This window comes from Gorilla gorilla, chromosome 6 (genome assembly GCF_029281585.2).
Source record: "Gorilla gorilla gorilla isolate KB3781 chromosome 6, NHGRI_mGorGor1-v2.1_pri, whole genome shotgun sequence".
Lineage (NCBI taxonomy): Eukaryota > Metazoa > Chordata > Mammalia > Primates > Hominidae > Gorilla > Gorilla gorilla.
The window spans coordinates 31,954,718-31,978,704 of NC_073230.2; the positions used below are offsets into that span (position 1 = coordinate 31,954,718).

Sequence of the window (23,987 nt, forward strand, 5' to 3'; positions counted from 1 at the left end):
GAGATCTTGTCTCTACTAAAAAACAAAAAAAATTAGCTGGGTGTGGTGGTGTGCACCTATAGTCCCAACTACTAGGGAAGCTTAGGAGATGCAAACATCTGGAAGCTTCAGATGCAAACGTCTGAAGCCTGGATAAGGCTGGAAGAGGTTCATCACACAGCCAAAGAGTTGGTGTCAGCTGGTGCCTAGGACACTCCATTTCTCTCTGTGTGGTCTTTCCACAGAGCTGTCTGAGGGCTCTGCTGTATAGGCTCAATGGGTTCTTCTTGCCTGCTACACAGACAAAACTGTTGTTACTCAAATCAGTCTCCCCAAGAACTCAGAGGCTAGGTTTTTTGGGGGGGGGGTAAGCAGGGGCTAGGGAATGGGTGCTGCTGATTGGTTGGGGATGAACTCATAGGGGTGTGCAAAAGCATCCTCATGAGCTGAGTCTGCCTCTGGGTCGGGAGGCCACAGGACCAGCTGAGTCATGAATCCCAGGTCTGGGTGGAATAGGATGGTTGCAAGAATGCAAAAGTCTGAAAAGCATCTCAAAAGAGCAATCTTAGGTTTTACAATAGTGATGCTATCTACAGGCGCAACTGGGAAAGTCACAAATGTTATGACCTCATGCCACATGACTTCTGATCAGCAAGAGATTATAGAAAAGCAAGCTAGGAGACAATAGCTGGTTATCGTTTCGCTACACCTACATCTTAGCAGAATTCAAGCCCCTCCCACAATCCTAATCTCACGGCCCTACATTCATCTTACAAAGGCAGTTTGGGACCCCAGACAAGGAGGGGACCAGTTTCAGGGAGAGACTATTATTAACCTCACTTTAAAATTGAGCTGTAAACTAAATTCTTCGCATGGTTAACTTGGCCTATGCCCAGGAATGAGCAAGGACAGCCAGCCTGTGAGGCTAGAAGCAAGATGGAGTCAGCCATGCTGGACTTCTCTTGTGGTCATAATCTTTGCAAAGGTGATTTCCCTGCGTGGTCTTTGGCTTCCCTCAGAGAAAATAATTCAAGAGACTGACACAGAAGCTGCAATGCCTTTTGTGACCTAACTGGAAGTCACACACTGATTCCTGATTCTGCATAGAAGGGATCCTCCGGGTAGGAACATCAGGATGTGAGAATCACTGAAAGCCATTTTAGAGTTGGGTTACCACACCATTGCAAGGTCGTTAGCTTTTACTCTGAATAAGAGGGGAGGTTTGGGATAGAAGAGTAATTCAATCTGCCTTATGTTTCAGAAGGACTCATCTGAGTGCTGCATTAAGAATAGACCATGAATGGGTGGGTTGAAAGAGTGGGAATGAGGAGAACAGCAGTGCAGCAATCTCAAGAATCCAGGTGAGAGGTTTTGGTGGCTTGGACTTAATGGTAGTGGTAAAGGTGGTAAGAAGTAGATGGATCCTTCTGGCTATTCTTTGAAGTTAGAGGCAACAGAATTCCTGATGGATTAAATGCATGGGCTGTGGAAAAAGAAGAGTAAAAAATGACTCCAAGGCTCTTGACCTTGGAGTAGCCTGATTGAATAGCCATTGCCCTCTTCTATATCCTAGCACCAGGCCCATCCTTTGCCATGGAAACTCATGGAATTAGGAGGAGAGCTGCCAGAGTATTGATAGAGTATTACCCACAGTCTGTCTAAATGGCACTAATTTAACACCCTGGCATTTTGCACAAAAGAATCCAAGTGTCATTTCAAATAAAATATAGAAACCAAAATTGTTGTAAGTCATTAAGAAGTTTTAAGGCATGGACATTCCCAAAACTATGGCTAGGTTAATTATAATCTCTCTGCCCCAATTCCCCTTACCTGGAAGTTTTTAGATCACAAAATATTGCTTTCCATTTTTCTTGTTTTAATTCCACATTAACAGAAAGAGTCCTGGAATCTGTCAGCTGTAGAACATGTTCAACCATTACACAATTTTAAATAATCTTTCTTTCCTTTAAAATAAAAGCAATATTTATTTAAAACTTTTAACTTTTCCAAGCATTAAAAAATTGCTCCTCTGATCTGATGTCAGAAACTGTATGCCGAATATTCCAAATCATTTTGGAGATCAGTATTCTACAGAACAATGTCAGAGTATACTTACGGCTTAATTGCCTGGGAACTAATCTACTCTAAAATAAATTTGTGTTTTCTTAGGTCCTGAGTTTTGAGACCCTTGCAAATTGGCAAAACAATTTTATTCCAATCTTCTGAGACTCCACATTTAATTCTAAGACTGGGTCTTTGAAAGGATTGTCATTCATTCACTCACTTATTCAATATTGACTCCACAATTACATTTGAGTCTTGTTCTCTGTGCTGGTGATTCACAAGTGGACAAATCCTTGACCTCAAGGAGCTTACACTATATTGGGAAAGAGAGATGAGAAAACTGATGAGGTGCTACTATAGAGTAAAAGCAGGGGACTATAGGAACACATAAGAAAGACCACTAGCCCAGTCATGAAGAGTCAAAGAAGTAAGGTTATCAAGCCAAGACCTGAAACACAGGGAAGAGCGCAAGGGTGCTCCAAGAAAGAGGGAACATGGCACAAGAAAGTGTGAGGGATACTCAATGAACAGCAAGCCAATTCAATAAGGTTGAAGTTTAAGGTGGATGGTGGAAACTGAAAAGACATCTGGAGAGGTAAGCTGGTGCCAATCCAGGAAAAGCTTAACTTAAATTTCAAGGTGTTTAGCCAGATGGCAATGGGGAATCACTGAACAGTTTCCAGCAGGGCATCATTAGAATTAGTTGGTGTTTTGGAAAGATCACTTTGGCTATAGTTCCGAGCAAGGACTTGAGGGAATCCAACCTTTGCTCCACCTCTTCATCCTACCATTACATTCAAGTAACCATCATTTCTTTCTGATACCAGCGTATCAGTCCCTCAAAGAGTCCCTCAATCCATTCTCATTAAGTCAACTAAAAATCCAAATCAGATCAGGTTACTCCATTGCTCAAACAATGACTTGGAATCCCATTGCCCTTACAAAGAAGCAAAAAATCTTAATAGGGTTCACAAATTTTTGCTCAGTCTGGTCCAAGGAACCCATCCAATCAACCCCATCTCTACTTCTTTGGCTCCTTTTTTTTTTTTTTTTTTTTTTTGAGATAGGGTCTCACTCTGTTGTCCAGGCTGGAGTGCAGTGGCACAATCACGGCTCACTGCAGCCTCAATCTCTTATGTTCAAGCGAGCATCCCACCTCAGCCTCCTCAGTAGCTGGGACTACAGGTGCACACAACCATGCCTGGCTAATTTTTTGTATTCTTTGTAGAGACAGGGTTTTGCTATATTGCCCAGGCCGGTCTCGAACTCCTGGGCTCAAGTGATCCTGTCTCCTAAGCTTCCCGAGTAGTTGGGAATATAGGTGCGCACCACCACACCCAGCTAATTTTTTTGTTTTTTAGTAGAGACAAGATCTCTCTATGTTGCCTACACTAGTCTTTGACTCCTGAATTCAAGCAATCCTCCTGCCTTGGCCTCCCAAAGTGCTGGGATTATAGGCATGAGTCACAGCTCCCGGCCTTCCTTGGTTCTTTCTATTCCACTGATGATGAGTTTTCTTCCAGTACCTCCAAGGGACTAAGCTCTCATTTCCACTTCTCAGGGACCCCAAATGGGTTGTTTTCTCTGCCTAGAATACTGGACTCATCTGTCTGTGACTTTTAATGCCTTTCATTCAGATCTCAGCCTAACCTTTACTTTCTCAGAGATGGGATCTCTTGATTAAATGATGCCTCTCACCCCTACCCACTACACTCTAGACCCTCTTATTACACCAGTGTCCCCATTACCTAGCACAATACTGGTCAGTGTATTACTCAATCATTATATATTGAATAAATGAATGAAGGTAAGGAGAGAGTCAGGAGGCGTTGCCTAAACTGAAGGATTAGAGGGAAAGGATTTGAGTTTTGAGTGGTAAGAGTGACTAGACTTGAAAATTAACTGGAAATGGGAAAAATAATTGGGAAAAAACGTAGGCACTAGTATTAGTCCATTCTCATGCTGCTATAAAGAACTGCCTAAGACTGGATAATTTATAAAGGAAAGAGGTTTAATTGACTCACAGTTCCACGTGGCTGGGGAAGCCTCAGGAAACTTACAATCATAGCAGAAGGGGAAGCAAACATGTCTTTCATCACAAGGCAACAGGAGAGAGAAATGCCAAGCAAGGGGGAAAGCCCCCCATAAAACCATCAGATCTCGTGAGAACTTACTCACTATCTCGAGAACAGCAGCAATGGGGTAACTGCCCCCATGGTTCAATTAATTCCCGCCAGGCCCCTCCCATGACACGTGGGGATTATGAGAACTGCAGTTCGATATGAGATTTGGGCAGGGACACAGCCAAACCATATCAGCTCTTATGTGACAGGTTCACCTACTGTATTGTATGAGCCTTGAGCAGTACCTGGGACATGGTAGAATACTCAACAAATATTTGTGTCAAATGCATGAGTCTGGATAAGTGGAGGCCATCACCCGGGCTTCTGGTGTGGGTTAGTGAGCAGCTCCATTCCCCAAAAGAGGGAAAATGTGAGCAGAAGTGCTTGTAGAGAAAGTGCCTCAAACAGTACTACTCAGCTATTTGCTCTAGAAAAGATGATACAAGTATTCAAAATGACATTCTATTAATAGAAAGGAAAACAAATCATGACTATGTGTGAAGCATTATTAGGTTGTATTCAATATTTTGTGTTTATATTAGTATTATAATACTTGGAATTTTAACCAGATATTTTTGTTAGAATAATTTTATCTAGCTGACTTCAATTTCTGGCAAAGACAAACAAGTTGTGATTTCAGATGGGCTGCTCCTGAAACTTGTGACTGACAATTGCAAAAAATTACTTCCTTCCTCTTAGAGGTGAAAAATTACAGAGATTCTCTAAAAACATCTCCACTCTGACCAGCTATACATCTTTGAACTTCAAAAAATGAAACACACAGCATTTCCATTTGGAATAATGAAAAATTTCTGGAACTAGATAGTGGTGATGGTTGCACAACATTTTGAATGTACTAAATACCACTGAAACATATACCTTAACATGTTTACTATGGCAAATTTTATGTTATGCGTACTTTACTGTAAAAAATTTTACACAAAACATGTGTTCAGCAAAATTAAAAGTCTGACCACCTTAGGCAACTTAGTTAGATATTTTAGAAACGTGAGAAGCTTCACTCTGTTTGTGAGATTCTTTTGAAAATCACAGCAGCACAATGCTGTGGAGGTTTTTTCTGGCAACAACATTTGGAGCCCAACATCTGAGAAGGGAATGGAATTCAGGTTGTGTGTGACATGACTTTGAAAGTAAGAAAAAGACGGTCTAAGTAATAACAGAAAACAATCACTTCCCAAGCCTAAAGAAAAGGGCTGTCCTTGGTTCTCTCTCCATCTAATTCTATTTGCTTCTAGAGTTGTATTCTTAGAGAATTTGGATTCCCAGTGCAATTCTGTATTTAAGAAAAGATATGGTCTATACAGTAGTTTTCAGCTTTGACCAACAAGAACACGTTTATTTATTATTTTCCTTCAGGGATTGCATGTGTTTGTAAGGTAATGTCTATTAAACAATATCAAAGTATACTTATTAAATAAAAATTAACTCATTTTCTATTTTTGACTTCTTAGTTATATTATACACATATACCCACTTATCTGGGTCACTGATTAACATTCTGTAGCGAGTAATACCACACTCAGTTGCTATCACTTCAGGTAAAAGCAAATAATTTACTTTCTGGTTATCTGTCAGTTTTTTCATCTATAAGTGCCTCTAGACATTTTAATGAAAATGTATTAGGTTTCTAAAATACTGAAAGTAGCCTTGGGCACCTCCATTGCTACCTTTCAGAATCCCTAAATAAAGATTCACCAGTCTAATAATTAGTGTTTATATCAGTTTATCTCAATGGAGAAGAAGCATCTACCTTTAAAGGACTTATCAAAATCACCTCAGGGACTTTTGCAAGCTACAGTGTATATTTCCTTGAGCTCCTGCAGAGAAACTGATATACCCTCCATAGAAACAGGGAAGATGGAATCTTTTTCTTTTCCTTTCTTGAGAATTACTGCCATAACGAGCCTCTCTTACTGAAGAGAGTGTATTGTACCTTTCAAGGGTATTAGGACCAAGTAAAGGGTGAGAATCACATTGATTTATATAACTGTTTATGTGAGGCTTTCAGGACAAAACAAATTTCTAATAGCAAGTCATTGTCTCGCGGCCTATACTGAATAACATGGGCCAAGAAACAACACATAAAGTGCTCCAATAAATTGATGAGAAAAGTATTTAATGTCCATGAAAAAAATAAGCAACAAAAATAGAGGGGAAACTAAAGTTACTGACACATATGGGGGGAAATGTTTTGACCTCACCAAAAACTGAAAAAGGGAAAATGTAAACTGCACCATGAGTTTGGTTTGCTCTGGCTAAGATGAATAACAATGATAAGATTTACCCTCCCTGCCTGAAGCAACTGAAAAATGGACAAACTATAGGAAACAATGATTTGTATGACACTGGATATCAGTCAGTGAAGGACAGTGATCCCTGAGAGATGGAAGCAAACAAGTCAAGCTCACTGCATTGAGAGAATTTCCAGGTCACAACTCCTGCAGAGAGATTCAGGCAGAGTCTAGCAGACTCCTGAGTTGAAAGATGGAGCAGAAAGTCCAGGAAGACCAAGGCATCCAGAACCTGCAGGATGGAATAATGAGATGGAGAAAGCTGAACAGAGAGAGAATTCCAGAAATCTGCAGGAGGCTGGCTCTCTGTCAGTCTTTAGCTGAGTACTAATCAGCAAATGCACAGGAGGAGACTGCCAGAGGCCAGGGGAAGAATCTCCTGAAAGGATTGAGGTGAACAGTGCCTGGAGCTCAAGTAGCACAGGACTCACTGGCCAGACTGGAGAAGCTCATGATTCATGGGACATTACATAATGTATTCAGAAGGACTTAACTCGGTGGTGGAAAATTAGTCCTCAGCTGAAACAATGCTCCAGTCCCGTCTAACAAACCTTAAAAGCAAGACCCCAAAGCATCAAACTATTTCCAAGTAATCTAACTGAATCCTGGAATAAAGCTCAAGACCATCATGTGAATACAAAAATATTGAGTACCCAACAAGATAAAATTCACAATGTCTAGAATGCAACCAAAAATTAAACAAGTGTGCAAGGAAGAAAGAAAAATACTCACAATGAGGAGATAACTTCTTTCAGCTTTTTTATCTCTTGCCTGTCTAAAATAGTCTTTAATTGGCTTTCAATTTTGAAAGATATTTTCTCTGGGTACAGAATTCCAGGTTAATAGTGTTTTTCTTTCAGTATTTTAAATATCTTGCTCTTTTCTCACTTGAATTTGTTCCTAGTGACATAGCTGCTGTCATCCTTATTTTTTTTTCTTCTACATGTAGCATATCTTTTTTCCTCTGGCTGATTTTAAGATTTTTTTTTCTTTATCACTGGTTTTGAACAATTCCATTATAATATGCCTCGCTGTCATTTTTCTCATGTTTCCTGTACTCAGGGTTAATTGGGATTAATACAGGTGATTAATCTAACACAAATGTTAGAATTAGGAACTAAAAGCAATAAAACAATTATTATAACAATATTCCATACATTTAAAAAGTTAGAGACATAGAGGACATAAAAAAGACACAATATCAAACTTGTAGAGATGATACTACAATGTGTGAGATGAAAAACACACTGGATGGGATTAACAGCAGGGCATGCATTACAGTAGAACGGTATTAGTGAATTTGAAGACACAGCAATAGAAACTTCACAATACAACGACAGAAAGAGAGTCAGAAAAATAGAGAGTATCAGGGATCTGTGGGACAACCTCAAGCAGCTGAATGTACCTGAAATTGGAGTCACCATGTGTGCAGAGTCAGGGGGAAAACAGAAGAAATCTTATTTTTATGTGGAACAATGGTTCAAACTTTTTCAAATTTGATGAAAACTATAAACCTACATATCTAAGAATCCTAACTAACCCTGAGCACAGGAAACATGAGAAAAATGACAGCAAGACACATTATAATAGAATTGTTCAAAACCAGTGATAAAGAAAAAAAAATCTTAAAATCAGCCAGAGGAAAAAAAGATATGCTACATGTAGAAAAAAATAATAAGGATGACAGCAGCTATGTCACTGGGAAAAAATTCAAGTGAGAAGAGAAAAGAGCAAGATATTGAAAGAAAAGCACTATTAACCTGGAATTCTATACCCAGAGAAAATATCTTTCAAAATTGAAAGCCTATTAAAGACTTTGAGACAGGCAACAGATGAAAAAGCTGAAGGAATTGATTACCACCAGGTCCACACTACAAGAAATGCTAAGAAAGTCTTCAGACACAAAAGAAGTGATATAAGATTGAAATACAAAGAAATGATGAGATTAAAAATGGAACTCTGTGGGTAAATGAATTTTTTTCATCACTTAAATCTCTTTAAAAGATGTAGGCTGTTTAAGTAAAAATAATGGCAATGGACAGTGGGCTTTCTGCCATTTGTACCGGTGAAGTGTATGGCAGTAATAGCACAAAAGTCAAATAAAAAGAAATTGAAGTTGTTTCTTATCCTATATCTAAAGTAGTAAAATATCACTTGAATGTTGACTGATACATTTTTTAAAATCGGTAAGAATATGGAAGATTTGAACAATACTATTAGCCAACTTGACCTTGTTGACATTTACAGAATACTCCATGCAACAAGAGCAGAATACACATTCTTCTCAAGTACACACAATATTTACTGCGGTAGGCTATTTTCTGGGTATAAAGCAAATCTCAATAAATTCAAAAGGATTCGAGTCATACTGAGTATGTTCTCTGACCACAGTGGAAATGAGTAAGAAGACATAAACATCTTTAGAAAAGTCTTAAAATACATGGAAACTAAATAGTCCACTTCTAAACAACCCATGGATGAAAAAAGAAATTTAAAAAAATTAGAACATATATTCAACCAAATGACAATGAAAATGCAAAATGCTAGAATTTGTGTGCTACTGTTAAAGTAGTATTTAGAGAGGAATTTACAACAATTATTGCAGTTTTTAGGGGATAGTTTAGGTCTATGTTATAAAAGAATAAATATCTCAAATCAGTGATCTCAGCTTCAACCTTAACTGACAAGAAAAAGAAGAGCAAGTTAAACCCAAAATAAAAGAAAATAAATAATAAAGATCAGAGCAAGAATTAATGAAATAGAAAATGAAAAAACAATAAAGTCAATAAAATTAAAAAGCCTAGTTTTTTGATATCAATCAAATTGATTAACCACTAGCCAGATTGATTAGTCAAAAAAGAAAGAAGTTACAAATTACCCATATCTGGAATGTGGGAGGTGGCATCACTGCAAATTCTACAAATACTAAAGGATAACAGTTGAATATTAGGAACAATTTTAAGCCAATAAATTCAACAACTTAGATTAAATAGACAAATTCCTCAATAGACACAAATTATCAAAGCTCACTCAGGAAGAAATACATACCTGAATTGCCCTATAACTATTAAAGAATTGAAATTGTAGTTGAAAAATATTTTGACAAAGAAAACTCTAGGCCCACATGGCTTCTTTGGTGAAATCCACCAAACAAGTAAGGAAGAAATAATATTAATTCCATACCAACTTTTCCAGAAAACATTACATTAATACCAAAACCAAAGACATTAGAAACTTATACATCTGTCAAGTGCGGTGACTCACACCTGTAATCCTAGCACTTTAGGAGGCTGAGGTGGGCGGGTGGCTTGAGCCCAGGAGTTTGAGACCAGCCTGAGCAACTTAGTGAAACCATGTCTCTACAAAAAATACAAAAATTAGCCAGGCACAGTGGTGCACACCTGTGGTCCTGATCGCTTGAACCTGGGAGGCGGAGGGTGCGGTGAGCTGAGATCATGCCACTGCATTCCAGCCTGGGTGACAGAGTGAGACCCTGCCTCAAAAACAAAAAACAAAAAAACTATAGACCAATATCCCTCATAAACATAAAGGCAAAAGTTCAGCAAATTGAACACAATAATATTTTTTAAAACGATAATACATCATAGCCAACTGAGATTTATCCCAGTATGCACATTTGGCTGAATATTAAAAAATTTTTAATGTAATTGACTGTATTAGCAAACTTTGAAAAAGAAAAAACCTTTGATTATCTCAAAAGATGTAGAGCAAACATATAGACAAAATTCAATACCCATTTCCAATAAAAACGCTCAGCAAATTGGGAGTAGAAGAGGACATCTTCAGCCTGATAAAGAGCATCTAGAAAAACCTATAGATAAATATCATACTTAATGGTAAAGTATGAATCTTTCCCACTAAGATCAGGAAAAAGACAAGGATGTCCATTCTCACCTCTTCTATGCAATATTTTACTAGAGGTTCCAGCCAGTACATTACGGCAAGAAAAAGAAATAAAGTACCCATATTTGAAAGGAAGAAGCAAAACTGTCTATATTTGCAGACAACATGATTATCTACGGAGAAAATCTGGTAGAATCTACAAAAAATTTTAAAAACTAGTAGAACTAAAAAGTGAGTTCAGTAAGGTTACAGGACTCCAGGTCAATATACAAAGTCTAGTATATTTCAGCAACAAACAATCAGAAATTGAAATTTTAAAAAATATTTACAGTAGCATCAAAAAGTATTAAATACTTAAGAGTAAATATGGCAAAAGATATGCAAGTCTTGTACACTGAAAACTACAAAACATTTCTGTGGGAAATTAAAGAAGACCTAAGTAAATGTAAAAATATATCTAGTGCTTGGGTCACAAGACTCAATATTGGTAATACGTCAACTCTTCCCAAATTAAACCATAAATTCAACATGATCCAGGCAAAAATCTCAGTAGGTTTTTTTTTTTTTCTTAAATTGAAAAAAAACAGACTCTAAAATCACCTGGAAATGCAAAGGGCTCACAATAGTCAAAACCACTTGGAGAAAAACAAAATTGGAAGGCCAACAGTACCTTATTTCAAGATCTATGTTAAAGCCGCACTAATCAAGACAATCTGATATTGCTGTAAAAACAAAGATAGATGAGAGAGAGAGAGAAACATAGAGAGTCCACAAATAGAACTACATATAGTGGCAACTAATTTTTAACAAAGTGCAAAAGCAATTCAGCAGAAAAATGATACTTTTTTGACAAAATATGACAATTTTAAAAACTAATAAAAATATAAAACTTCATGAAGAAAACATAGATGCAAACTTATCTGACTTTGGATTATGCAACAATTTTTAAAACATGACTTCAAAAGCATAATCTATAAATGAACAAATTTAACAATTGGACTTCTTCAACCTATAAATGAACAAATAAAAAAATTACACTTGTTCCTCAAAAGATACTGTTAGGGAATAAATAGACAAGCCATATACTGGGAAATGTCTTTGCAAAGCAGACAGTCCTATATTTGATATACAACTTGTATATTGAATATAAATAGAATTTTCAAAATATAATACTTACAAAGAAATAATCCGATGAAAACTAGGTAAAAGATTTTGACAGACACTTCACCAAAGAAAACATACAAATGGCAAGTAAGCACATGACATGATGTTCAATATCATTTGTCTTCAGGAAAATAAAATTAGAACTACAATGAGATACCACTACACACCTATTAGACTGTCTAAAACTAAGTACTGGTAAGGATAACAAATTATTGGTATGAATGTGGAGGAACTAAAGTCTCATGTGCTAGAAAGAATATAAAATGACCCAACTATCTTAGAAAAACAATTTAACGGTTTCTTAAAAACTTAAACTAACACCTATCCTATGATCCAGCCATTTTACTCCTAGGTATTTGACAAAGAAAAATGAAAACATATATATACATGTTTTCATATATATGTGCGTGTATATACACATATACATATGTACATGTATATATACAAATATGTATTAGTCCGTTTTTATGCTGCTGATGAAGACATACTCGAAAATGGGAAGAAAAAGAGGTTTAATTGGACTTAGAGTTCCACATGGCTGGAGAGGCTTCAGAATCATGGCAGGAGGCAAAAGGCACTTCTTACATGGCGGCAGCAAGAAAAAAAAATGAGGAGGAAGCAAACGCAGAAACCCCTGATAAACCCATCAGATCTCATCAGACTTATTCACTATCACGAGAATAGCACAGGAAAGACCAGCCCCCATGATTCAATTACCTCCCCCTGGGTCCCTCTCACAACACGTGGGAATTCTGGGAGATACAATTCAAGCTGAGATTTGGGTAGCAACACAGCCAAACTATATCAACATATATATGCATATGAACATATATATATATACACAAAAACTTGTATACAAATAAAATTTATAGCAGATTTATTTGTAATAGTCAAAATCTAGGAAAAAAACAAATGTCCACCAACAGGTGGTATATCCACACAATGGACTACAACAGAAAGGAAAGAATTATTGGCACATGCTACAACACAGAAGTATCTCAATATAATAATGCTTAATGAAATAAGCAAGATTAAAAATTGCATACTTTATGATTTCATCCATATAGACTCCTAGGAAATGTGAAGTAAGGAATAATGACAGAAGCAGATCAGTGGTTGTCTGGGAATGGTATAGGGAGTGCAAAGCAAGGACCAGCAGGAGGGAGACATTACAAAGGAGTGTGAGGAAACTTGGGTATGATGGATATACTTATTATCTTGATTATGGTGATGGTTTCACAGGTGATACAGATCTTTAACGCACAGAATTGTATGTGTTTAATTTTAAATTTATACAGTTTATTGTATGTCAATTATAGCTCAATAAAGGTATCAAAAGCTGCACTGTGATATTTTTGTTTATGGAAAGAGCAATTATTATTAAAATAATTGTACTCAGTGCAGGTAAGCATGAAATGTGAAGGACACGCCTATATATAACTGTTTTGAGCAACACCGGTATAACTTTTCTGTAGGGAATTTGGCAAATATAAAAGCACGTGTAAATAAGTTCATATTCTATATCTCAGTAACATCATTTTCTAGGTGTTCATATCAGAAAATATGAACAAAAATAACTAAAAACATGTTAGTCATGATGTTATTTATAATTTTAAATTTTTAAAATAAGGAAGTCACAAATTAATCATCACAAAGTCATTCAAGAGAATGTTACTCAACCATTAAAATTATGCTAAGAAAGAGTTTAATAATATGGGAAACTAAAATAAATTTCAAAACTAGGATATAAAACTACATATAAAGTTTAATGTTACACATACACATACACACACACACATATACACATATGTATATTTTTTAATGTGAGTAAGAAATGTTTCCTAGTATGGAAAGAAATATACCAAAAGGTAAATAGTGCTTGTTTCTGAAAGGTGGTTTCAAATTCTTTTTTCATACATTTCCATATTTTCTATAGTAAGCATGTATTACTTTTATAAATTCAAACATTCTTCTTTGAAAGAGGTAAGTAGGTAGTTTTTTAAATAATGGCAGAATAGGCATCTGATATTCATCTTACCATTATCTTTGCTGCTAATGCTGCCATTTGTAAAACAACTATTCCCTAAAATGAAGGAAGCTTTAACTATTATAAATAAAATGTATTACATTTTGATTGGATCATTAGTCATTCATTCCTGAGTGATATAATCTCCTGTTTCAGAACATTCAAACAACTACTTTCATTTTCAAGCTTTTTTTTTTTTTTTTTTTTTGAGACAGAATCTTGCTCTGTCACCCAGGCTGGAGTGCAGTGGCACCATCTCCGCTAACTGCAACTTCCACCTCCCCGGTTCAAGCGATTCTCCTGCCTCAGCATCCGGAGTAGCTGGGACTACAGGCGTGTGCCAGCACACCCGGCTAATTTTTGTATTTTTAGTAGAGACGGGGTTTCGCCAAGCTTTTATTAAAATCCCATCTTTTAGTTCCAGTAAATCTTCTCCAAGGTGGAGGATAGAACATAGAAACATAAAGAATAAAACTAGGGGAAATGTTTGTATTAAAAATTAACATATACACAACTAATCATCACCAAATAATGAGAAACATTGGCTTTATCAAAGAAAGTGAGCAAAGGAATAAAATAGGTCTACAGAACTATAAATAGTCAACAACTATATTAAAGGAGTCTATCTTAATTAATAATCAAACAAAAGCAAATTTAAACATCAGTGAGTGCCATTTTTCAATCCGTCAATTTGGCAAAGTTTCAAAAATTCAATCCTCAAAACTGGCAAAGGTGCAGGGAGGTAAGCACTCACCAATGCTATCTTTGTCCATCCAGGCTGCTATTACAGAATACTATAAACAATAAAAATTCATCTCTCCACAGTTCTTGTGGGGAGAGAAGTTCAAGATCAAGGAGCCTGCAGATTTGGTGTTTGGTGAGGGACAACTTTTCTGGTTCATAGACGGTGCCTACTTTCTGTGTCCTCACATGATAAAAGGAGTGAAGGGCTCTCTCTGCAGGCCACTTTTATGAGGGCACTAATGTGTTTCATGAGGACTCCACCCCATGCCTAATCACCTCCCAAAGGCCCACCTCCTAATATCATCACCTTGGGGGTTAGGATTTCAACATGTGAATTTCAAGGGGAACACAAACATTCAGACCATAGCAAATACCATTGGAGAGTGCATTAAAACAGTATACATTTTCTTGAAAACAATGACTCAAAGATTTGTGCAAGGAAATATGTTTATCAAAGCATCATTTGTAACAAAAAGATCAGAAACAACCTAAATACCCAATAATAGGGATAATTAAAATAATTATGGTGCATTCATGCCATAGAACATTTTAAGGCTGTTAAAAATCAGGTATTTAAAGAATAATTAGAAACAAGGAAAATTGCTTATGAAACAGTGCTGAATTTAAAAAGAACTAAGTAAGTACATGACCCAATTATGTTCAATATGGAGACAGAGAGAGAAAGAGAGAGAAACTGGGGAGCAGAAGGGAATAAAACCAGAAGGAAATATCCACATGTATTATCAATGATTAATCTCTGCTGAGGGGAGTGAGAATATTATTAGTAATTTATTTATATATATATATATATATATATATACTTATCTGTGTCTCCAAATTTTCTTTCTTTTATTATTAGGAAGGTTAATGTTACTGAATTTTAAGAAAAAAATAAAAAATTGGGGAGTGAAAAAAGAAAAGTAGAGAAGCTTAATGACTGCCAATGTGTATCTTCAGTCTTACTTATCCCTCAAACCCTGCCAGTATTCACAACTGAGCATACCCTCTCAGATGTCCACAGATATTTAAATTAAGAAGCACACAATTAAGCTCCTCATCTTTTCCCACAAATTTGTACTTCTTGTTAATCTTATTTAATAAGATCCCCCATTCATTAATTTATTTATTTAACAAATATATATTGAATGTGCACTATGTGGCAGGCACAGTAACAGGCAGTGCGGGGGGCAGTGCAGCAATGAATAAGATGTGGACCCTTCCTTCAAGAATCTTCTGGTATTGTGATTAAGATAGACAATCATGCTATGTCATACAATATAACGTAAGTGTTATGTAATGGGAATTTGAAGAAGATGCCACAAAAATACAGAGGAAAGACAACTAAACTAGCCTCAGATGCTTATAAAAGTCTTTCTACAGCAAATAAGACATAAACTGAGTCCCAAAGAATGAGCAGAGTCATTTAAGAAGGGGCCTGATCATAAAAATCCTTGAAAACCATTAAGGAATTGGGATTTTATTCTGTATCTGTGAGATACTGTTAAAGGGTTTTCACGAGCACTAAGTACTCCTATATCCATGCAGTTACAGATTCTGAGAAACAGAGCTTCCTCTCCCCCAGATGCCCAAGTCCACTCAGTGGACTGAGTCATGGCTGAGCCACATGGCTCCTAAATGAGAACGGATATCACTTGCTCTTGTGACCATTACTGGCCTCTGCCATATTGCAGCTTCACCACGGTGGCTGGTAACTGTGCCAAAGATCTGTGAATGTCGCCATCTGAGTTGGGGCACACATTCCTCTTTGCAATCACACTAGCCTCTGATGCATTCAACCCTTATAATGCCTCTCCTGCTGGTCAGTCTATTGTGAAATAAAAGTGAAAAGTTCTCCTTTCTGTGGTTATGCTTTGTGGGGAGGGGGTCGGAAGGAGGGGATGGTGTCCCACAGCAGGGTGGCCCAGGAAGAGATATCACAGAGTTTAGTATCACTGTTCTATTGTTTGCACACCTAGCCATTTTGTCCTTGGGGAGCACGCCCACCAGAGTGATTGGATCAGAAGTTTCAAGTAATGACTACCATGACTCGTTGCTGCCCTCCACCACTTAGAACCTGTTGCATAGTCTGGATATTTATGCCAAATTCTTTCTTCCATCAGGTGGCTTGCTCTCAGGAGAACTTCAGCCACTCATTTTGATTTGGCTTGTTTAAGATATCCCAGAGTCTGCCACATGACATGTATCTGAATGCCACTTATAGAAACCCTTTGAGTCCTTTTCCTAGCAATTTTCTAAAGCCCCCTTGCATCAACAGGGCTAAATGGATACCAGAAATTTGTGGTGAAGTGGAATCTGCTGGTTCCATTTACCAGCTATATCTCAGTTATGGACCAAACAAGACACAAATTGATCCTTACACAGTGAAAAGTTTGAAGGCTACAGACCAGATGGGAAGTGGAATTTAAGATGCTTTTTCCCTCTAGTTTCTTATTTTCATTTTCTAAGTTTTTTCTCAGAAACCATAGTAACTTGTACAAAATGTTCATAAAAATAAACAAGCACTACTATGATGAAAAAAAACAAAAAGAATAGGGTGGGTGTTGTAAGGGATTTGGGAAACAAGCATTCTCATATAACTTTGAAGGGAGTGAATTGCCTTTGAAGGTCATTTGGCAATATCCATCAAAACTTTGCTATATTCTATGCCCATCAATCTATCCCACAGGTGTATTCTCTTAAAGCTACGCAAGGCAGCATAAGTTGTAGTAGCAAAAAACAAAAATATCCTAAAAGTTCATCACCAGGGGAATGACTAAGTACATTCTGGTATATTCATATCAAGGATGTGGCGCTAAATATGAGAAACAGATTTCTGTCTTAGTTCATTTTCTGTTGCTTATAACAGAATATCGGAAACTGGGTAATTTACAAGGAAAAGGAATTTAATTCTTATGGAGGCTGAGAAGACCATGATTAGAGGGACACTTCTGGTGAGGAACTTCTTGCTGATGGGGACTCTGCAGAATCCAGAGGTAGCGCTACCTCAGGTCTCTCCTCCTCTTCTCTTCTCTAACCATCCCCACCCACTGTCTTATGGTGTTGATGTTCCTCTTCTTATAAAGCCACCAGTCCCACTCTCTTGATAACCCATTAACCCATTAATCCATGCATGGATTAATTCATTCATGAGGGCTCCACCCACTGCTAGACTTACTCTCTGCCTTTTACTTCAAAACACCCTTTACTTCCCCTTTCCTAAAATTCATTAGAATTATCACTAATTGACAGTTGTCTCTCTGCTACTGCACTATAAGTTCAATGATAAAAGGGGTCTTTTGCAAATATAGCCCTGCCGGACATAAAGACATTTTTGTCAATGACAGACTGCATATATGACAGTCTGTAAGATTATAATGGAATGTTTCTATCATATTTTCACTGTACTTTTTCTATGTTTAGAGACGTTTATTTTTTTCCAAATTTTATTTTAGGCTCAGGAGGTACACATGCAAGTTTTCTTACACAGGTAAATTATGTGTCATGGGAGTTTGGTATACAAACGATTTCATCACCCAGGTAATGAGCATAGCCCCCAATAGGTAGATTTTTTAATTCTCCCCCTCCTCCCACCCTTCACCCTCAAGTAGGCCCTCGTGTCTATTGTTTCCGTCTTTGTGTTCATGTGTACTCAATGTTTAGCTCCCACTTATGAGAGAGAACATGCAGTATTTGTTTTTTTATCCTGCATTAATTCACTTATGATCTAGGTATAGAATCATATCATCTGCAAAGAAAGACAGTTTGACTTCCTCTCCTCATATTTGGATGCCTTTTCTTTCTTTCTTTCTTTTGCTTGATTGCTTTGGCCAGGACTTCCAGTGCTATGTTGAACAGGAACAGTGAAAGTGAGCACTTTTGTCTTATTCCAGTTCTTAAGGGGAATGCTTCCAGATTTTGCTTTGAGTATGATGTTGGTTGTGTGTTTGTCATAGATGGCCTTATTTTCAGATATGTTCCTTCAATGCATAGTTTGTTGAGGGTTTTTAACATGAAGTCGTGTTGAATTTTATCAAAAGCCTTTTCTGTGTCTATTGAGATGATCATGAGGTTTTTTATTTTAGTTCTGTTTATGTGATGAATCACATTTATGGACTTGTGTATGTTGAACCAACCTTACAACCCAGGAATAAAGCCTATTTAATTATGATGATTAACTTTTTGATGTGCTGCTGGATCTGGTTTGCCAGTATTTTGTTGAGGATTTTTGGATCTACGTTCATCAAGGATATTGGCCTGAAGTTTTTTTGTTTTTGTTGTGTCTCTGCCAGTATCGGAATGATGCTGGCCTCATTGAATGAGTTGAGGAGGAGTCCTTCCTTGTCAATTTTTCGGAACCGTTTCAGTAAGATTGGTACTCACTCTTCTTTATACATCTGGTACAATTCAGCTGTGAATCTGTCTGGTCCAGGGCTTTTTCTAGTTGGTAGATATTTTATTGCTGATTTAATTTTGTAACTTGATATTGTTCTGCTCAGGGTTTCAATTTCTTCCTGGTTCAATCTTGGGAGGTTGTATGTTTTCAGGAATTTATCAGTTTCTCCTAGGATTTCTAGTTTTTGTGCATGGAGGTGTTTGTAGTAGTCTCTGAGGGTTTTTTTGTATTTCTGTGGGGTTTGTGGAAATGTCCCCTTTGTCATTTCTGATTGTGTTTATTTGCATCGTCTATCTTTTTTTCTTTATTAGTTTAGCCAGCAATCTATCAATCTTATTTATTCTTTTAAAAAGCCAGCTTTTAGTTTTGTTGACCTTTTGTATGGTTTTTTGTGTCTCAATTTCATTCATTGCAGTTCTGATTTTATTCCTTTTCTTTTGCTAGCTTTGAGATTCATTTGCTCTTGTTTTTCTAGTTCCTGTAGGTGTGATGTTAGGTTATTAATTTGAGATCTTTCAAACTTTTTGATGTGGGTGTTTAGCACCATAAACTTTCCTCTTAACACTGCTTTAGCTGTGTCTCAGAGATTCTAGTATACTGTATCTTCTTTTCTATTAGTTTCAAAGAATTTCTTGATTTCTGCCTTAATTTCATTGTTGACCCAAAATTCATTCAGGAGCAGATTGTTTAATTTTCATGTAACTGTATGGTTTTGAGAGATCTTCCTGGTATTGATTTCTATTTTTATTGTGCTGTGGTCCAAGAGTGTGGTTGGTATGATTTTGGTTTTTTTGAATTGTTGAAAATTGCCTTAAGGCTGAGTGTATGGTCAATTTTAGAGTATATGCCAGGTGCAGATGAGAAGAATGTACAGTCTGTTGTTGGGTGGAGTGTGCTCAAGATATCTGCTAGGTCTATTTGGTCAAGTGTTGGGTTTAAGTCCCAAATATCTTTGTTAGTTTTCTGCCTTGATGATCTGTCTAATACTGTGAGTGGGGTGTTGAAGTCTCCCTCTATTATTTCGTGGTTATCTAAGTCTCTCCACCAGTCTCTAAGAACTTGTTTTATGAACCTGGGTGCTCCAGTGTTGGGTGCATATATATTTAGGATGGTTAAGACTTCTAATTGAATTGAACCTTTTATCATTATGTAATGCCCTTCTTTGTCCTTTTTGATTGACGTTGGTTTAAAGTCTGTTTTGTCTGATATAAGAATAGCAACCCCTGCTCTTTGTTGTTTTCCATTTGCTTGTCTATCTATGATTTGTATTGTATTGAAGATGTATTAAGAAAAAGCAGTTTGCAAAATACAAAACATTTCTGTGGGAAATTAAAGTGTGATACCATTAGAGAAGAAATATAGTGTGATACCATTAGAGGAGAAAGATAGATGGATGGTTATACAGATTGATAGATGATTAGCTAGCTACCTAGAAGATTAGATAGATAGATAGATAGATAGATAGATAGATAGATAGATAGATATAGATAGATGGATGATAGGAGAGAGAGATAGTCAGATAGATAGATATGAATATGCATAGCAAATATCTGGAAAAATTTGGTGGTCTACTGTGACATTTCACTTATCATTATGTAATATTATATTTTTCACTATAAACTCATTTGCACTCATCCCATGCTTCCTGTGCTCAGGCCAATAGTCCCCAAAACACCAAGCCCCTTTAGGAACTCTGACACTTGTATTTTTTTCTCCCTTCCTTTTCCTCCTTCATCTCACAAACTCCTTTTTTCCTAGGAAAGTTTCCAGCTCAGTGATACTTCCTCAGTGATGCTGTCTTCAGGGCTCATGTTCTGTTTTCATTATCTGTTAGCACTTTCCACGTGTTATTGTCAGATCGATAGATAAGTATGTAGATTTTTTTTAACATGCATACTTTCCTCACTAAAAGGTAAGCTTCTCCAAATGGGAAAATCATGACTTGAAGTCTTTGTATGTCAGAATCTAAAGCCATGCCAGGTACCTAATGAATACCTCCTAAATGTTTGCTATTGAAAAAATAAGTGACCTTTTTAAATATGTAAGTCTAACCTCCTAGAATTAAGGAATTAGCATCACACCTAATCTATTTATAAATCTGGAGTTTCTTTTTAAATAAATGCCCATTGAAAACAAAAACCTGCAGGGCAGGAAGATATTGAGGCCCTGTATGATTAAAATAAGGTTGCAAGCTAAATGGATGCTTTGAAATGTGAATATCTTGACTAGATGATCAGTCTTAGTCATGACTTTAAAGAATTATTCTGCATTAAACCTTAAAAATCATTTTCCATTTCAACTAATTTTCCAACTTTTCTTTATATGAGGAAAAGATACAAATGACTGGATTTTATTGGCATTTTTCAGTTCTAATTATATGTCTTCTTTTAAAAAGAAGCAAATGATCACAGCGTTGGTTAAAGGTCATATATTCTGTGATCTTTTTTTAATATTAGGACTTCTATTCTTGTCTTGTTCTTTTACTGTAGTTCAGATATGAAAAAAGGGTAAGTAAGGAAAGAAGCAAAATCTGATTGACAGCAAACGCTAATGGTAACCAACTCTTCCCAAAGAGACTACAGTGGAGTGTGAATAATGATATAAATCATAATAGAAAGCAAAAATCAGTTTGTTTCCACATATAGCATGTGCTGCATGATTTTATGAATGCAGGAGGCATATGGATGATTGACGGATATCGTGTTGTATGGATAAAAGTGGTGTGTCTCAGAGTCACTTCTGCCTTTAGTGAATGACAATGGAGCTTTTGTAATACTAATAATGTTGAAACCTGGTGAATGCAATGATACAGATAAATGACAATATATTCCTAAAATTTCCATGGACAGTTGTGAGTTCAAATATTTTATTCTATTGTCCCATGAATCTATTTTTATGCCATATGCCCCAAGATTTCTTTCTAAAAACATTTACTACTGGAATTGCAGTCTGTTAGGAAGAATATTGTTTTGTTTGGGAAGATAAGATTAGATCTGTCTATTAAGTCTTCAAAATAAGCTGTAAATGAATTTTTCTGTAATAAAGACTTACTTCCATTGAAAAAAATGGGCCATCTACAAATGATTGTTGCTCCTCATCAAGATGGATAGATAAAGATATATAGATAGATATGTGCTCGCTTCGGCAGCACATATAGTAAAATTGGAACGATACAGAAAAGATTAGCATGGCCCCTGCACAAGGATGACACACAAATTTGTGAAGCATTCCATATTTTTCAAAACAGCATGGTACTGGTACCAAAACAGAGATATAGACCAATGGAACAGAACAGAGGCCCTCAGAAATAATACCACACATCTACAACCATCTGATCTTTGACAAATCTGACAAAAACAAGAAATGGGGAAGGGATTCCCTATTTAATAAATGGTGCTGGGACCACTGGCTAGCCATATGTAGAAAGCTGAAACTGGATCCCTTCCTTACACCTTATACAAAAATCAATTCAAGATGGATTAAAGACTTAAACGTTAGACCTAAAACCATAAAAACCCTAGAAGAAAACCTAGGCATTACCATTCAGGACATAGGCATGGGCAAGGACTTCATGTCTAAAACACCAAAAGCAATGGCAACAAAAGACAAAATTGACAAATGGGATCTAATTAAACTAAAGAGCTTCTGCACAGCAAAAGAAACTACCATCAGAGTGAACAGGCAACCTACAAAATGGGAGAAAATTTTCGCAACCTACTCATCTGACAAAGGGCTAATATCCAGAATCTACAATGAACTCAAACAAATTTACAAGAAAAAAAACAAACAACCCCATCAAAAAGTGGGCAAAGGACATGGACAGACACTTCTCAAAAGAAGACATTTATGCAGCCAAAAAACACATGAAAAAATGCTCACCATCACTGGCCATCAGAGAAATGCAAATCAAAACCACAGTGAGATCCCATCTCACACCAGTTAGAATGGCAATCATTAAAAAGTCAGGAAACAACAGGTGCTGGAAAGGATGTGGAGAAATAGGAACACTTTTACACTGTTGGTGGGACTGTAAACTAGTTCAACCATTGTGGAAGACAGTGTGGTGATTCTTCAAGGATCTAGAACTAGAAATACCACTTGACCTAGCCATCCCATTACTGGGTATATACCCAAAGGATTATAAATCATGCTGCTATAAAGACACATGTACATGTATGTTTATTGTGGCACTATCCACAATAGCAAAGACTTGGAACCAACCCAAATGTCCATCAATGATAGACTGAATTAAGAAAATGTGGCACGTAAACACCATGGAATACTATGCAGCCATAAAAAACGATGAGTTCATGTCCTTTGTAGGGACATGGATGAAGCTGGAAACCATCATTCTGAGCAAACTATCACAAGGACAGCAAACCAAACACCACATGTTCTCACTCATAGGTGGGAATTGAACAGTGAGAACACTTGGACACAGGGTGGGGAACATCGCACACCACAACCTGTTGTGGGGTGGAGGTAGGGGGTAGGGGTGGGGGTAGGTAGGGATAGCATTAGGAGATATACCTAATGTAAATGACGAGTTAATGGGTGCAGCAAAGCAACATGGTACATGTATACATATGTAACAAACCTGCACGTTGTGCACATGTACCCTAGAACTTAAAGTATAATAAAAAAAATTTTTAAAAAGATATGGATAGATAGATAGGTAGAAACATATAAAGATCTCAGTACTTAGTACCAGTACTTACACAAAATAGAATGCCAATAAATACTTGTTGAGCTAATTAAAGACTGGAATTAAGAAAAAATGTCTTTAGGCCACTCAGAGAAATTAGTCATCTCTTTTTCTAATACTAACCTAATTTTACATTTGCCTAGGGTTGGTCATTCTTGGGAATGTTGTCACACATTCTCTAGGACTTAGCACTGGGGTCCTGTTCAACTTCTTTAGAATTCAACAGAGAAGCCCCAGAATTTTCAGCATACCAACACCCACAAACTCTGCCATCCACTGCCCACCCTACTCACTGAGCCTCAGAAAATTTATTTGGTACTCCATTTGTTTGCTTTTGTGACATTTGTCCTAGAAACTTAAAAAGTATCTTTGTTCATGTTTTTATTGAATTTCAAATTTCAAATGTTTGAAATGAGGAAAAATATCACTGAAAAACAAACTTTCTATGCTTTGTCCCTGAATGATCCAGTGATTAAATAGGATCAATTGAATATGGCATTTTACTTGTCATTTCTAATAAAGAAGTTGTAAGCTTCATCTGAGTTTTCAAAATTAAGAAAATTTTGAAGTGAAAACATGTAATTGAATTTCTTTTTTAAAAACATTTATGTTA

The 23,987-nt window shown here is 36.6% G+C and overlaps 1 non-coding gene across 1 annotated transcript; it reads left to right on the top strand.

Moving 5' to 3' along the window:
- The first annotated feature begins 21,801 nt into the window (after positions 1–21,801).
- On the top strand, positions 21,802–21,908 carry LOC115935540 (U6 spliceosomal RNA). Its single transcript, XR_004071148.1, has one exon. It is a non-coding gene; the product is annotated as a U6 spliceosomal RNA (small nuclear RNA).
- Positions 21,909–23,987: the final 2,079 nt, after the last annotated feature.